The sequence below is a fragment of the Mustelus asterias genome, chromosome 2, assembly GCF_964213995.1.
Source record: "Mustelus asterias chromosome 2, sMusAst1.hap1.1, whole genome shotgun sequence".
Lineage (NCBI taxonomy): Eukaryota > Metazoa > Chordata > Chondrichthyes > Carcharhiniformes > Triakidae > Mustelus > Mustelus asterias.
Genome location: NC_135802.1, coordinates 41,819,460 through 41,836,416, shown reverse-complemented (window position 1 = coordinate 41,836,416; position 16,957 = coordinate 41,819,460). Strand labels below are relative to the sequence as shown.

The following is a 16,957-nucleotide window of genomic DNA, read 5'->3' as shown; positions in this document are numbered from 1 at the left end:
CCACGGGGATGGTGCCAGAGGACTGGAGAGTGGCGAATGTTGTTCCTCTCTTTAAGAAAGGGAATAGAAATGACCCTGGTAATTATAGACCGGTTAGTCTTACTTCGGTGGTTGGTAAATTGATGGAAAAGGTCCTTAGGGATGGGATTTACGACCATTTAGAAAGATGCGGATTAATCTGGGATAGTCAGCACGGATTCGTGAAGGGCAAGTCGTGCCTCACAAATTTGATTGAATTTTTTGAGGAGGTAACTAAGTGTGTTGATGAAGGTAGGGCAGTTGATGTCATATACATGGATTTTAGTAAGGTGTTTGATAAGGTCCCCCATGGTCAGCTTATGATGAAAGTAAGGAGGTGTGGGATAGAGGGAAAGTTGGCCGATTGGATAGGTAACTGGCTATCTGATCGAAGACAGAGGGTGGTGGTGGATGGAAAATTTTCGGACTGGAGGCAGGTTGCTAGCAGGGATCAGTGCTTGGTCCTCTGCTCTTTGTGATTTTTATTAATGACTTAGAGGAGGGGGCTGAAGGGTGGATCAGTAAATTTGCTGATGACACCAAGATTGGTGGAGTAGTGGATGAGGTGGAGGGCTGTTGTAGGCAGCAAAGAGACATAGATAGGATGCAAAGCTGGGCTGAAAAATGGCAAATGGAGTTTAATCCTGATAAATGTGAGGTGATTCATTTTGGTAGGTCTAATTTAATTGTGGATTACAGGGTCAAAGGTAGGGTTCTGAAGACTGTGGAGGAACAGAGAGATCTTGGGGTCCATATCCACAGATCTCTAAAGGTTGCCACTCAAGTGGATAGAGCTGTGAAGAAGGCCTATAGTGTGTTAGCTTTTATTAACAGAGGGTTGGAGTTTAAGAGCCGTGGGGTTATGCTACAACTGTACAGGACCTTGGTGAGACCACATTTGGGATATTGTGTGCAGTTCTGGTCACCTCACTATAAGAAGGATGTGGAAGCGCTGGAAAGAGTGCAGAGGAGATTTACCAGGATGCTGCCTGGTTTGGAGGGTAGGTCTTATGAGGAAAGGTTGAGGGAGCTAGGGCTGTTCTCTCTGGAGCGGAGGAGGCTGAGGGGAGACTTAATAGAGGTTTATAAAATGATGAAGGGGATAGATAGAGTGAACATTCAAAGACTATTTCCTCGGGTGGATGGAGCTATTACAAGGGGGCATAACTATAGGGTTCATGGTGGGAGATACAGGAAGGATATCAGAGGTAGGTTCTTTACGCAGAGAGTGGTTGGGGTGTGGAATGGACTGCCTGCAGTGATAGTGGAGTCAGACATTTTAGGAACATTTAAGCAGTTATTGGATAGGCACATGGAGCACACCAGGATGATAGGGAGTGGGATAGCTTGATCTTGGTTTCAGATAAAGCTCGGCACAACATCGTGGGCCGAAGGGCCTGTTTTGTGCTGTACTGTTCTATGTTCTATGTTCAGCGTCACTCATTCCTTTGCCTATTGTACTGTTGCTCTTATTGCCCAGTCACATCTAGGTGAACCTGTTGTAAACTGTGCCAATGTGGTGTCACGTCGGTGCGGTATCAATGTCTGTCAGGAGGGGTGTCAATACCTGGTGGGAGAGTGGGTTAATGATATTAAAACCTGTTCAAATCCATGTAAAACAGGCTCACACCTGTTATGTGCGTGAAACTGATGATGTCACCAGTGAGTGGCGGGGAAGATCCAAAATCGCCACCTCGCCAGTGAGAACTGCGATTTCCCGATCTTGAGCCCTGCCGACATTCCCACGGACAGCGAGCATAGGCTCAAGATCACCCCCACTGACAGCAATTGCTTGGGGTTGAATTGGAGGGGAATGCAAAATAATTCCAGGACATTGTGTCCAGAAAATCATGCAGGCTCTGAACCCACACATGGCAAGTTAGTTGTAGATTCTGTGGTTCTATGTAGTGGTAGAAGTGTGTATCTGCAAGAGTGACTGTGACAATAACAATACCCAAATAAGGAGTGTTTGCCATATCTAGGAAAATTAATACATCGCCAATAGAATTATGAAAAGAATCCCGTGGGGGGAAAAAACAGACATAAAATGTTACTTATCAGCTGTCTGTATTACGGGGAGGTGATGACCTCGTGGTATTATCGCTAGACTATGATTCTAGAAACTCAGCTAATGTTCTGGGGACCGGGGTTCGAATCCCACCATGGCAGATGGTGGAATTTGAATTCAATAAGAAAAAGATTTCTGGAATTAGGAATCTACTGCTGACCATGAAACCACTGTCGATTGTTGTAAAAACCCATCTGGCTCACTAATGTCCTTCAGGGAAGGAAATCTGCCATCCTTACCCAGTCTAGCCTACATGTGACTCCAGAGCTACAGCAATGTGGTTGACCCTCAACTGCCCTCCAAGGCAATAAATGCTGGCCAGCCAGCGATGCCCATGTCCCATGAATGAATTAAAAAAAAAACATCTGCCAGGCATTAACTGCAAGGACCACTAACAAAGAAACATCCATGCCTGACATTGATCTATTAATAAACTTCTTATAAATAATGCTCCACACACGGAAAATCATTAAACTGTTACAGAATATCATATTTCAAGTGACTAAGGACAATTTATTCCTCTCAGAAAGAGTTAACCATTCATGCTCAGTCAGCATGATTGTTTGGACCACTCTGGGTCCAAAAATGTTCTGCCGAATGCAGCTAGTTTTGTTTCCATTGAAAACAAGCCAACCCAAACCTCCAATAGAAGCAATTACTGCTCTCTTTACTGAGTGATAGGGCCTGATTTTACCAAAACTTCACGCACGTTTTCGGGCGCGAAATCACGGTAAAGTTGGGCATCGGGCCTGTACCGCGATCTGCACCCGGTTCCGAGCAGATCGCGGCTTTACCGACACCCGATTCGGGCGCGGGTCCGGCCCGTGCCTGAATCGGGCGGCCCGACGATTTAAATTCATTTGCATGCATTTAAATCGACTTAATAAACTGCGCGCCCAACCCTACCGCCAAATCCCACTTTACCGTCTTCTGGCCCGTTCCACATCCGCGCTGTTACCGACCTGCAAAATAAAAGTCTGAAGTCGTCACTGCAGCTTCTGAAGAGCGGGGTCAGAGCCTCCAACAGCTCTCTGACCCAGGTCATCCTCTGGTTGGGGGGGAGGTTTGGGGGGGGACCCAGATCATCCTCTGGTCGGGGGGGGGGGGGGGGGGGTTCTGCTGCCGGTCTGCAGCCGATCCGTGGGGAGGGAGGGGGCAGGGGGGTCCTCCGCCACTCTGCGGGCGATCCCTCCTCCCCACCGGAGGAACGAATCCCTCCTGCCAGAGTGGACGTGCGGCCATACGGGCTGGGCCTGTAAAGGGATACACCATCACTGGTACACTACCAGCCACAGATTACTCTTCCCTGCAGGGGCAAGAAAGCGGGAGAGATGGCTGTGGCTGGTAGTGTACCAGTGATGGTGTCTCCCCTTACAGGCCCAGCTTGGTCCTTCTCCAGTGTCTCCTCTTGGACTTGTACTGATCTTGTAGCCGGTTTTCATGTTGATCCACTGTGGAATCGGCCGGTTCTGCTTCATCTTCTTAACGAGGAATCGCTTCATCCTGAAGGTTTCGTGGGATGGCATGGCCGCACGTCCACTCCGGCAGGAGGGATCGGCCGCAGATTGGCAGCGGACTCCCCCCCCCACCGACCAGAGGATGATCGTCAGAGAGCCGCACTCTCCGCTTTCTGCTTTCTTTTTCTTTCGCGCCCAGGCGCGCTCTGTCAGATTTTTTTCGAACTGCACATGCGCAGTTCAGAGCTCCGATCGGTCTGCCAGCGCTGAGCCCCGCCCACAGCGTGAATCGGACCGGAGCCGGCAAAACGCGTATGGGCGCGCTGGAAAGAGGATTCCAGGCGTGGATCTATTTGACGCCCGGATTCGGCACTTAGACTCAAAATGGTAAAATCAGGCCCATTGACTTGTGATTGTGCACAGTGATCACATTACCCTAAGTTTATGCTCACAGTTGTACTGACAGAGGTAATTCTCATGCTAGAAATCACCCTTCATGATATCTTAGGCACTGAAAACAACACCTGTCTGGTTGTTTTATCCGATGAATATCATACTCAACATATCTCAATTTGTGAGCATCCCAATCCTGATTGGGGTCAGGGGTTCACTTCCCCCATATTCCACTACTTCGACGTGGCTATGTTAAGTTTACGTTTATTTATTATTGTCACAAGTAGGCTTACATTAACACTGCAATATAGTTACTGTGAAAATCCCCTCATCGCCATATTCCTGTGTCTGTTCAGGTACACTGAGGGAGAACTTAGCATGGCCAATGCACCCAGCCTGGATGCCTTTTGGACTGTGGGAGGAAACCGGAGCACCCGGAGGAAATCCACGGAGACACAGGGAGAACGTGCAGACTCTGCATAGTTAGTGACCCAAGCCAGGAATTGAACCCAGGTCCCTGGCGCTGTGAGGCAGCAGTGCTAGGCACTGTCCCAACGTGCCGCCCTCAAGCTACAGGTCACAAAGCTTCTGTGAAAAGAAACAGGCTTTTTTCCCCCGTGCATTCCTCTGTCCAGAACATTCTGTTTTAAGCTTAAATTGAAGGAAACATTAAAAAGTAACAGACTGACAAGGTCTAGTATTCATAGCAATGGATACATACAAATGTTTAGCAATAGTTAACTGTTATAATAGGTTACGACAGGATTCTTCTTCTGGATATAACCATTACATTTTCATGTTGTATACCTGTAAGTGAATTTTCATTTATATCAGTATCCTCGATAAAGCTTTCCACCTTCACCTCCAACGTGGATGGCATTTTTCCACAATAGTCACACAGAATAGAAATATAAACTGAGGATGACTCATTAAGATAGAAATTGGTTCCAGTCTATTTCCTCGTTCACAGAAAGTGTACACCTGACCCCAGAGGCCAGAGGCCTGCTCTAGATTGAGCTTTCAGCCTCATTTAAGAAAATGCTTGAAAAAAGATTTCCTTCTTTCTCTGGCTGATAGATTGACATAAGACCTGTGTATCTATCAGACTATGTACACCTTTAAATATTTCAACCAATTGTAGAATTTTAGTTTATCCTCAATGGTAACCCAATAGGAAATTTCGCTGATATAAATGAAAATTCACTTACAGGTATACAACATGAAAATGTAATGATTATATCCAGAAAAAGAACTGACAGACAGGTTGCTAGTTATGTATATGCCTTATACATATGTATATGCCTTATGTATACAATTAACTTAACTAACTTGCAAGAATGAACTCATCTAGCAATTATTCTGATGTAAAATCAGTCCCTGCAATATTAGCCTATCTTTCTCTTTCAATGTTGCATTGTCAGCACTTAGTGTTTTTATTATTGAAAGTGCATTCATTTTCACCTACTGACATTTAGAAACATAGAAACATAGAAAAACTACAGCACAAACAGGCCCTTCGGCCCACAAGTTGTGCCGAACATATCCCTACCTTTTAGGCCTACCTATAACCCTCCATCCTATTAAGTCCCATGTACTCATCCAGGAGTCTCTTAAAAGACCCTATTGAGTTCGCCTCCACCACCACTGACGGCAGCCAATTCCACTCACCCACCACCCTCTGTGTGAAAAACTTACCCCTAACCTACCTGTACCTACCCCCCAGCACCTTAAACCTGTGTCCTCTCGTATTTAGGGCGTGATTCTCCAGCCGCGCTCGCCCCAAGGCCAGAAAATCCCACCCGAGGTCAACGGACCTTTGCATGGTCTGTGTCCTGCCCACTACGATTCCCGTGGCGGGCGGGATGGGAAAATACTGTCCTGAGAATGACAAAAGTCCCATCTATTAACGTGCTAAACAGGAATTCCACAAATGTGGAAGAGCCATCCATCAGAGGTAAACACATCTGAACTGCAATTCACCTTTCTCGATAAAGCTTTCCACCTTCACCTCCAAACCACTGAATATATTTCAGCAAGATATTGAATTGCAATGGAGTTCATTCGTTCAAATAAACCTCATCTAGCCAGAAACCAACAGGAAAAGATGATAGGTTTTCTACCCTGAAGTATAACATGGTTAGAGTAAAAGATTATCCCCTTTATATTTTTATTCAACGTTCATGCTATGCATGGCAGAATGTACACAAATGTAGCTGGTCTTGACACCAGTATTCTATTTGTCGATCATATTTCTGGATGTGATTGTACATTCTGTGTGTTGTTTTCATTGTGAGTGACAATGCCTCTGTGATTCTTTTATCAGTTGCTTCTAAAAATATCATCCCAAGCCAAGGTCAAGGGTAATTTACTCCTCGCAGCCAGGGCTGAAGTGTTTCTGATATTGAATAACAGTGGAGCTGTCAACACACAAAGAACCCTGTGGTAAATTGTAAGAGCATTCAGATTCACAGCTTTCAGAACTATTTTAGTCTAAATGCAGATCAGCAACTGGCCATGAGGATATTTTATTGTTACACTACATGTATCTGCTTATATCAGTGTGCTTACATAGTGATATCTGGCTGTGTATAACACTTCTGATTGACTGAACGTTGCTGTGTACCTTGCACCAGTGTTACAGACCGTGCAGTCTGGTGCATTGACAAAAGTTGTTTCTTAACTCCTGGCTCTCGCTGGCGTCTTGACACAATGCCGATCTCTCCATTAGACTAATTGCAAGTTTAAATATTTCAGCAAATTGTATAATATTAGATTACCGCTTGGCTCAAATGATGCATAATTCAATAAGCTCAGATCAAACTCAACATCGGCATCCCTAAATAACACCAGCATGTTTTGACTTGTTTTGTGTGTTTTGTGAAGGAATAGCTCATGCGGTTAATATGAGGATCTGCGAAAACTGTGAGTTTCTGTGCAACCTAACATCTTCTGCTGAGTCACTATTGAAATCCGTGTGTTCCTGAGCTCAACGAAGTTCACCAGTACTGTTGATTCTTTACCGTATCTAATCTGCGTGGCAGGATTATGCATTCTAACCATTTCACGATACCAGATCACTTTATAGTTGGAATCTTCTCCACTGATGCTGTTAAGATTTCCACCACAGGTTGATTTGTATTTGACGAGTCGGCAGCCATGTGTTACTGTTATAGCTGGTCTTGTGAGGTATTGAGCCCAGGTCTGCTCGGTAGAGGTGTTCGAGGCTGCAGCTCTTTCAGTCAGTTGCTAAATAGAAAAAAATCAGTAATGCAAAGGACAATTGGAAATACTGTAACAAACTATAATAAATTGAAATGATAGCAGGTACAGTATATATGTATAAATGTACATGCATTTCTGAGGTTATTTTACTGCCTCATTTTTGGGGTGTGCATTTAAAACTATGCATAAAGTCATGCTGTGGAAGAATATCATTGAATTTGTTCAGATATGTTATTTGCAACAGTTTTCTCTGCAGTGATAGCTTCTGATTCAGTTAGGTAGTATTTATAGCTCTGTTTCGCTGCCATTGTTGGTGTGGTGCTAAGACCAATTTAGCTGCCAAATGATAGCTTGATCATTAAGCTTTACTAGCTTTCAGTGATGTAACCAGATCAATCTGTGAGATTTGCTTTTTTGGGGGGAAGGTTATGCCAAACCAGAAAATGGTTAGAAATACCCAGTACGCCAGGCAACACGTGTGGAAAGAAGAGTTAACATTTTGGGTATAGACGTTGACTAACCTACTAGGTGCTGCCAGCATTTTCTGTGTGGCACGGTGGCACAGTGGTTCGCACTGCTGCCTCACAGTGCCAGGGACCCGGGTTTGATTCCCGGCTTGGGTCACTGTCTGTGCGGAGTCTCCCCATGTCTGCGTGGGTTTCCTCCGGGTGCTCCTGTTTCCTCCCACAGTCCGAAAGATGTGCTGGTTAGGTGCATCGGCCATGCTAAATTCTCCCTCAGTGTACCCGAATGGGCACCAGAGTGTGGCAACTAGGGGATTTTCACAGTAATTTCATCACAGTGTTAAGCCTACTTGTGACACCAATAAATAAACTTAAAAAAAGACTTCTTCAGATTTTCAAGATCTATAGTTTAGATTTTTAGATTTTACTTTGATATTTCAGCTCCTTTCAGGCTAAAGAACCACAAATTCCAATATTGACTTTCAATCAGTCCCAGTGGGGACTGATTCAAATATCAGCAAATGTTAAACATAGTGATGGAGAAGGTAGAGAAAACCAGATAGAATTCTTATTATAAAATTAAGTACACAAGTACACTAAACATGAAATAGCCTTTTTACCAAATAAATACAATGAATAAAAATAAAGGTTAAAATATAACCATTAGCAATGATGCACATTCACAGATTTTAAGAGCACGAAAAGGTATTTATTAATGAGAAAAAGCTGTACAGAGACCGGCAGTCCCCCAGCTGCCCCAGAGCAGCCCACCAGCTGCCTCAGTCCCTCCATGTCTTCTGCCTGACTTCTGCCTAAGTGAGGACTCCACCTCCTGGTGTGATTACTTACTCTCAGTCCTAGTTGGTCCCTCAAGCCAAGTGAACCTTTTTCTGCTGTGTTGTCCTTAAACGAACAAACAACACAATCACCACATCCCTCCCCCTTTAACTCTTCTATAAAATCTTTAATAACTAATTTACTCAGTCCTAAATTCTAACTGAACATTAGACCCACGAGTTGGACAATTACAAATTGAATCTTTGAGGGTTTTTTCTGTTTCTTGTAGAATGCTGTAGTTCTGTAGACTGAGATGCTTCCACTGGATCAACATTAACAGGAGCTGCAAATAACGGTACCTCGTGTGGCCCAGGCAGTTCATTACTACTTGCTTCCATGGAGACATCAGTTAATTGTACAACAGTTCAATCAATGCTTACAGCTTCAAAGACATTTATTGACAGCAACATTGACTGCTGGACCGTCTCGCTACTTCTCCAGAGATCCACATGCTTATGAATATTCCATCCCTCCACGTCTGCTGAGTATGACAGGCGTCCGGTCACAGAGACAATAATTCCAGGGATCTAAGTGGATCCGGCACCAAAGTTTCATATTATGACACCATGTCAGACAATATGAATTTTTATTGTTGCTGAGGTGATGGCTTATTGATGAGATCTTGAGGCTTGCGTGTCCAAACATAAACACTTTTACTGGAAGGCATTAACTATGTACATTTCCAAATATGATCTTGCATGGAGCTCTTCCATACAGGCTTGCTGCTTACTGGGCTCTTGTCCTCGCCTGTTTTCTGACCATGTGTCTACAAACAACTCTCTGTAATGATGGAGAAGGTAGAGAAAACCAGATAGAATGCTTATTATAAAATTAAGTATACAAATACACTAAACATGAAATAGCCTTTTTACCAGTCCTACAGTGACTCTTGCTCTGCCAAGCACTCTACATTATAATGCATGCAGGCACATATCATCACAATACAACAAAGTCTTATATCGTGACAGTTCTTTTACAATCTCGGTCTGTCACGTTTGAAGGAAATGGCCGTAGTACTCTGTTTTTGGTACTTAGGTTGTGTGATGAAGTTACTTCTCTTTCCAGCATTTCAATTCAGCATCTTTTTCATCGACCATTTTATGATACTGGTTCTTCTACTTTTCTATTAGTGTGACCATTTCGGCAATCTTGTTCTGGTACATGATCCCAGTTTCTTTCTCTGCCTGAATTGCTGATTCTGCTGTCAATTTCAATGTTTTTACCTCTGCAGTTAATTTCTCACTGTTAAGATTCCTTCTTCCATCTCTTATTCTCCAGATTTCAATTTTTCACTGGACTTATTCTGATTTTCTGGTTGCTTTTTCATGATGTTCACTTATTTTACATTGTCTTGTTGAGTTCTCCTTCTACTTGACTTCAGTTTATACATTTTTGCAACTCTGTTTTTCCAAGTTTGCTGTCAGTCACTTCGTCTTGTTTTTTTTAATGTCTTTTCCAGAGCTTTAATTCTTCTTGCTGATTCCTCTTTATGTTCAATAAGTTCCTAGTTTCTTTTGAAGTCTTTAATTTTGGTGTTTCTTCTGAGGTGAATCCATCAAATTCTTACTGGTCATATACATTTCACAAATGGAATCTTACTTGAGTTAACTTCAGCTAAACCCTTTTTGGCTTCACTTTTGGTTGGGCCTGTCTCCGATGAAGTGTTGATTTGTTTCTCTTCTGCAATTCTCTTGTTGCTCTTCATTTGGATCACTTATTGGCCGGAATTTTACCGCCCCATCCGCCACGGGAATTGGAGCGGGCCATGGAAAGGTCTGTTGACCTTGGGTGGGATTTTACAGTTTTGGAACAAGCAAGGTTGTAAAATCCCACCCATTGCCTTTCATTGCCCTCCTTTTTGGGTCTTTTGTTGCGCTCCTTCTTGGGTCTTTCATTGCTCTTCTGGGGTCTTTCTGTGCCCTCCTTCTGGGGTCTTTCTATTGCCTCTTCCCTGATGTCTTCATTGCCTCCCCTGAGGTCTTACCTTGCCTCTTCCTTGAAGTCTTTGTTGGTTATGGACCTTTTTGAGAGTTGCCCTCTATCTGGGGTCTTCTCCAATTTTCCTGTCCATTGTCATTTGTCTCTTCTTGTGTTTGCCACTTTAAGTGCAAGGCCACATTAAATGATTACCACTTTAAATGCTTTGCCCCCTGAAATGCCTTACCAATTTAAGACTGTGTAGTAATCTTTTCTCTCCCACAGAGACTGTGTTGCTGGAGTACAGTTGGTTTCCATTTTGCAACAAATGTATCAATGCAGGTTCAGAGTGTCTCGCTCGGGCTGTTTCCTTTTGCAGTTCTTAAAGCTGTAGCACCACTCTCCAGTGCTAGCCATTTATTTAAGCTTTGGAACCTGTTCAACTGCAGCAATTCTTTGCTGTTTCTCAGCCTTTTGGCTAAGATCAAGTGTAGTATCGACATCCTGCACTTGTTTGCAGTCATGAGGTTACACTAAGGCTTCATTTGAAGCAATTTTTTAAAGCGGCATCTCGGCCTTTTGGCTAAGATGCAAATGAAATCAAGCCTTGGAGGAGGTGCAATTCCTGCTCCAATCAGCTTGGATCATTTAGATCAAGCCCAAGACAGGAAGTGGCCAGCCTGTCTTGTCAGCTTAGATCAGGAATGCCTCACTTGCTGAGACTTTGAATTGGACTTTGATTGGATTGAACAAAAAAAAACTACTTTGCCTCTTATCCGAATTCCTTCCCCCTAAATTTGAAACTACAGCTGTTCTAGCTGCCAGCTCCCTGGGGCATTTCTTCTTCTCCACACAAAACACTGCTTTCCATGTTCTCTTTTCTTTTAAAAAAAGACTTGCAGCAACTCTTGGTTTTTCTTCAACCTAAGGGTTCATTTCCCTTAAACTCAAAGTCACAGCTCTGAGGGTTATTTCCTCTTATTTCTTTGTGTACATTTCTAAACTTCTGACTTCACCAGCCACTTCAGGCTTTCTCCATGTCCATCCCTCTGGGTCTGGCAATAGCCCAACATCCCAAATGGGTCCATTCACCCAAAGGCAGGCACTCGGGTGAGGATTTATTTTCTTCGGACTCCGATTAAAACAGGATAGTCACAGGTGTCGAGCCACAGGCAGTGTCATCAATAATCCATTTTATCCTCATTGCCAATTTATGATGCATGGTCGCAGACTTTGTTCGGAATACAAAAGGTATTTAACTGTACGTAGACTGGCAGCCCTCCAGCTGCCCCAGAGCAGCCCACCGGCTTCCCCAGTCCCTACACATCTACTACATGCCTTCTCGATGTTTATTACATGTCTGCTGCCTGACTTCTGCCTAAGAGAGAACTCCATCCCTTGGGGTGATTACCCACCTTCAAAGCCAGTTGGTCCCTCAAGCCAGGTGACCCTTTCTTGCTGTGTTGCCCTTCCAGGGACAATCACCACAACATCGAGGAAAGAAAGAATAGGAAAGATGAGAGACTATGGGGAAATAAATGAAGTTCGGCAGGACAAAAATAAAACATTTAAAGAGTTAGGCCTCAAAATTGGATGGGTATGGGCATGGCAATGTGTAATTAACCTATATCCATTGTTTCCAATACAGGCAGCATGCAAACCTAGCGCTGCCAGCTGAATTGCATGGTTGCAGCATACAGTCAGCACTGAGGGTGCGGCTGAGTGACTGCATAGCTGCATGCTTCAATACAGACCCCACATTTCTACAAAACCATCACCACCTAAAGTTTACCACTACCACTTAAAGCCAGCCTACAGCTCTTAAAGAGGGACCTGCATTCTGACTGGAGCAGGTGCTGGAAGTAGTTGCAGAAGAGAATGTGAGCATGAAGAACACCAGAGTATGACAGGGACATGATCTAAGGTTCTCTGACACTACATGCATTGGTGCAGGTGGTGCAGAGGAAGAGAGAGGATTATGACTTATCCATTCAAACCTTGCTAAGGCAGTGGCAGGAATCTAGTCTGAGGACCAGGATACAGAGCTGCAAGAAGTTCAATAATCTCACACAAATGGTCAAGGTAAGTGAACTCATCTTCATATAACATGATTGCATCTCACTGCTCAATGCACCGCACCCTCATCACTCACTGACCAACAATCTCTTATCAATCGCAACTCATGCATAACTTTCATAGCTTCACCTCAATGTCATAGAACTAACATTGCTGAAAGCCTTATATCCACATTGCGCAGCTTGCACACTGCCAGCTATTCAATCATGACAGACAGGTCACCCAGACACATTACGCCACACTGACTGAGACAGTCCCCTCTTGCAGGACAAGATGGCACACAACCAGAGGCAGCAGCACCTAAACTATGGGATATAGGTGTGTCTGCTAGTGTCCTAACTTAGGGGGAGATGCGGTTTGGAGCTGTATGAGGCTGTGGGAAAGGTGTGGCTGAAACCAAAGAAGATGGTGGTATCCTCATTTTTATTTCACTAATCCATTTTGCTCTCACCCCACACTTCTGTCTGATTTACAAGCCACAATGGTGTCTTGCATCTCTTGATTTCACCCCTTCATTCATCATGACCCATCTTGGAGACAAGATTACATCATAATTGCATCAAAAAACTGGATGCCGCTGAGCATCCACATTTTGATCGAGTAAACAGTCCAAAGATGTGCGGGTTAGGTTGATTGGCCAGGTTAAAAATTGTCCCTGAGATGTGTAGTTAGAGGGATTAGCGGGTAAAATATGCGGGGGTAGGGCCTGGGTGGGATTGTGGTCGGTGCAGATTCGATGGGCCGAATGGCCTCCTTCTGCACTGTAGGGTTTCTATGTTCTTTCTATGTTCTAAATAATCATGATTTTTAGGGGGCGTCTTGGCAAATACATGAATAGGATGGGACTAGAGGAATATGGTCCCTGGAAGAGTAGGGGGTTTTAGTTCAACTGGGCAGCATGGTCGGTGCAGGCTTAGAGGGTCGAAGGGCCTGTTTCTGCACTGTAATTTTCTTTGTTCTTTGTTGTTTTGAGCAGAATTTTGCTGCCTTTTGCATTGTTTAACATTATGAAAGATGAGAATATTTAGCTCGATTAGATTAATAAGTCACAAAGCTACTCCTATTTATTTCTGTAAAATGTGTGTGCTGAAATCTTAAAAAAGATTGATGATCGAGGGAGTATTAACTTCCTTGGAGCTATCAACAGTCAAAAGATTAAGATTATTAGCATGAATTGCATGGCAATTATTCATTGTTATCATCCATATGTTAGACTCCCATTTACCACTTTTTCACAGTGCAATTTACCATCAATGGTAAATTAACCCAGCCCATCAAATATCTGATTTTAAAATGTCACCATTTGGAACTGAGGATATGTTAGCTTGTGAATAAAGTTCAAGAAATATTTTGCTAAACCAGGAAGGCTTGTCGCTGTCCCAGACGTGGGTTGCACCTGATCACCAGAAGCCGGAGCCCCTCTTTATGGGGTATTTGATTTAACAATTAATTGCATAGTTTTGTAGAACTTTTCAGTTGACCCCACTCCCGTCCTTCTGCATAGCCCTGTAACCGTGTTCCTATCGCATTGATATTGAATTGTCATTTGAAAGTAGCCACTGATTCTGCTTCTACCACCCTTTCAGACAATGCAATATAGATCACTTTTTTTTTAAATGTTGCCCCATGCCACACTTGTTCTCTTGACAATCACATTAAATCTCTGTCCTCTGGTTGCCTCTTGCCGCCAGAAGCAATTTCTCCTTATTTACTCTATCAAAATGGTTGTATGATTTCGACCACATCTAGCAAATCACCTCTTACTCTTCTGTGCTCTAAGGAGAACAATCACCATGTTCTCCAGTCTTTCCACATAACAATTATCAAACAATTATAGTTTAGCTTGGTATAATGCACAGTATTTACTCCTCTATGTTTTGTTGCACTAATTGGGTACAGAATATTGGTGCTGGATCTTACAAACCCCACCCTTACCCCACCAGTATGTTTCCAACAGGGGGAAGACACATAGGGGCAGATTTTCCCGTTCCACCCACCACAGGGCTCACAGCAGGGGAGGGGCAGACCATGGAGTGGTTCATTGACCTCGGGCAGGATTTTATGGTTTAGGGACGAGCATGGCCATAGAATCCCGCCCATAAAGTATACCCAGTGCTTACCTCCTTCCCGCCCACCCCCAATCCATTCCCCATAAATCGGGAGATAGGTAAGTCACACGCAAGGCCACCCACCCTTTGGCCTATCAAAGCTCTTAACTGCCCAATTAATTGGCCCTTGATGGGCCTTAATCCACCTCCACTGCGAAAGGATGCTGGGCGGAGACAGGTGAGCCCGGGTGTGAAGGCTATTTTTGAAACAAATGCAGAATGAAGGCGGGGGCGGAAGTGGGGGGTGGGAGCGGGGAGCGCTCTTACCTGTGTCCAGTGACCATTGCTCTTTTTCCTGTGCCTCAGTGCAGCCCTGGTAATGCCAAATACTGAGCTTAGGTACTACCAGGGCTGTTAGAGCTGCCAGCCATCAAATTGGCCTGCAGCGCTCAAGGTGAAACTTCCTGCCCACAGAGTGGGTGAGATTGTTTAGCTTGCCACCATTGTGTTATCATTCTGGGCTAGAATTTTTAAAAGTTGATCCGTTTGGGACTGACTTAGCTTTGGGGTGGAGCAAGGGGGTGGGGTGAGTGGGGGGATGGTGGTGCAGCGGTGAAGCGAACATGAGCAGTATGCCATCACCACACACCCACACACCCACCGAGTAAAATCCAACCCATGCATTACTACTTCTTCATTTCGGCACCTTAGCTTACGGTGGCACAGTGGTTAGCACTGCTGCCTCAAACTGCCAGAGACCTGGGTTCAATTCCTGGCTTGGGTCACTGTCTGTGTGGAATCTGCACGTTCTCCCTGTGTCTGTGGGTTTCCTCCCACAGTCCGAAAGACGTGCTGGTTAGGTGGATTGGCCATGTTAAATTTGCCCTCAGTGTAACGATAGTCAGCATGGTTTTGTGAGAGGGAGGTCATGCCTCACTAACCTGGTGGAGTTTTTTGAAGAAGTGACTAGAATGGTTGACGAGGGAAGGGCCGTGGATGTCATCTATATGGACTTTAGTAAAGAGTTTGACAAAGTCCCTCATGGTAGGTTGGTGCAAAAGGTTGGATCTCATGGGATAAAGGCGGAGGTGGCTAGATGGGTGGAGAACTGGCTTGGTCACAGAAGACAGAGGGTGGTAGTGGAAGGGTCTTTTTCCGGCTGGATGCCTGTGACTAGCGGTGTTCATGATGTGGAGATGCCAGCGTTGGACTGGGGTAAACACAGTAAAAGTTTTAACAACACCAGGTTAAAGTCCAACAGGTTTATTTGGTAGCAAATACCATTCTATATGGTATTTGCTACCAAATGGGGTTCCGCAGGGCTCTGTATTGGGACCTCTACTGTTTGTGATTTATATAAATGATCTGGAAGAAGGTGTAACTGGGGTGATCAGTAAGTTTGCGGACGACACGAAAATGGCTGGACTTGCAGATAGTGAGGAACATTGTCAGAGGCTACAGAAAGATATAGATAGGCTGGAAATTTGGGCAAAGAAATGGCAGATGGAGTTCAATCCAGATAAATGCGAAGTGATGCATTTTGGTAGAACTAACGTAGGGGGGAGCTATACGATAAATGGCAGAACCATAAAGGGTGTAGATACGCAGAGGGACCTGGGTGTGCAAGTCCACAGATACTTGAAGGTGACGTCACAGGTGGAGAAGGTAGTGAATAAGGCAGATGGCATGCTTGCCTTTATAGGACGGGGCATAGAGTATAAAAGTTGGGGTCTGATGTTGCAGTTGTATAGAACATTGGTTCGGCCGCATTTGGAATCCTGCGCCCAGTTCTGGTCGCCACACTACCAGAAGGACGTGGAGGCTTTAGAGAGAGTGCAGAGGAGGTTGGGTAAACTGGGGTTGTTCTCACTGGAAAGACGGAGGACGAGGGGTGACCTAATAGACGTGTATAAAATTATGAAAGGCATAGATAGGGTGAACGGTGGGAAGCTTTTTCCCAGGTCGGTGGTGACGTTCACGAGGGGTCATAGGTTCAAGGTGAGGCGGGGGGGGAGGTTTAACACGGATATCAGAAGGACGTATTTTACACAGAGGGTGGTGGGGGCCTGGAATGCGCTGCCGGGCAAGGTGGTGGAGGCGGACACACTGGGAACATTTAAGACTTATCTAGATAGCCACATGAACGGAGTGGGAATGGAGGGATACAAAAGAATGATCTAGTTTGGACCAGGGAGCGGCGCGGGCTTGGAGGGCCGAAGGGCCTGTTCCTGTGCTGTATTGTTCTTTGTTCTTTGTTCCCAAACAGGCGCCGGAGTGTGGCGACTAGGGGAATTTCACAGTAACTTCATTGCAGTGTTAATGTAAGCCTACTTGTGATACTAATAAATAAACTTTAAACTTAAATCTTGTAAAACTGATGGTAATTTAAACTTTAGAAAAATAATTCCACTTTTATCTACAATTCATGGTTACCATGTTCAGCGTTTAGCAACAGTC

The 16,957-nt window shown here is 44.5% G+C and overlaps 1 protein-coding gene and 1 non-coding gene across 2 annotated transcripts in view; both read left to right on the top strand.

Moving 5' to 3' along the window:
* The first annotated feature begins 6,786 nt into the window (after positions 1-6,786).
* LOC144503259 (myosin-IIIa-like) overlaps positions 6,787-16,957 on the top strand; it is a 159,092-nt gene continuing 148,921 nt past the window's right edge. Inside the window, exon 1 of the mRNA XM_078227691.1 lies at positions 6,787-6,858. The gene's annotated coding sequence lies outside the window, so the exon portion shown is untranslated. The remainder of the gene's footprint in view (positions 6,859-16,957) is intronic.
* Positions 10,835-11,026, top strand: LOC144481459 (U2 spliceosomal RNA). The gene has a single exon (XR_013495743.1). It is a non-coding gene; the product is annotated as a U2 spliceosomal RNA (small nuclear RNA).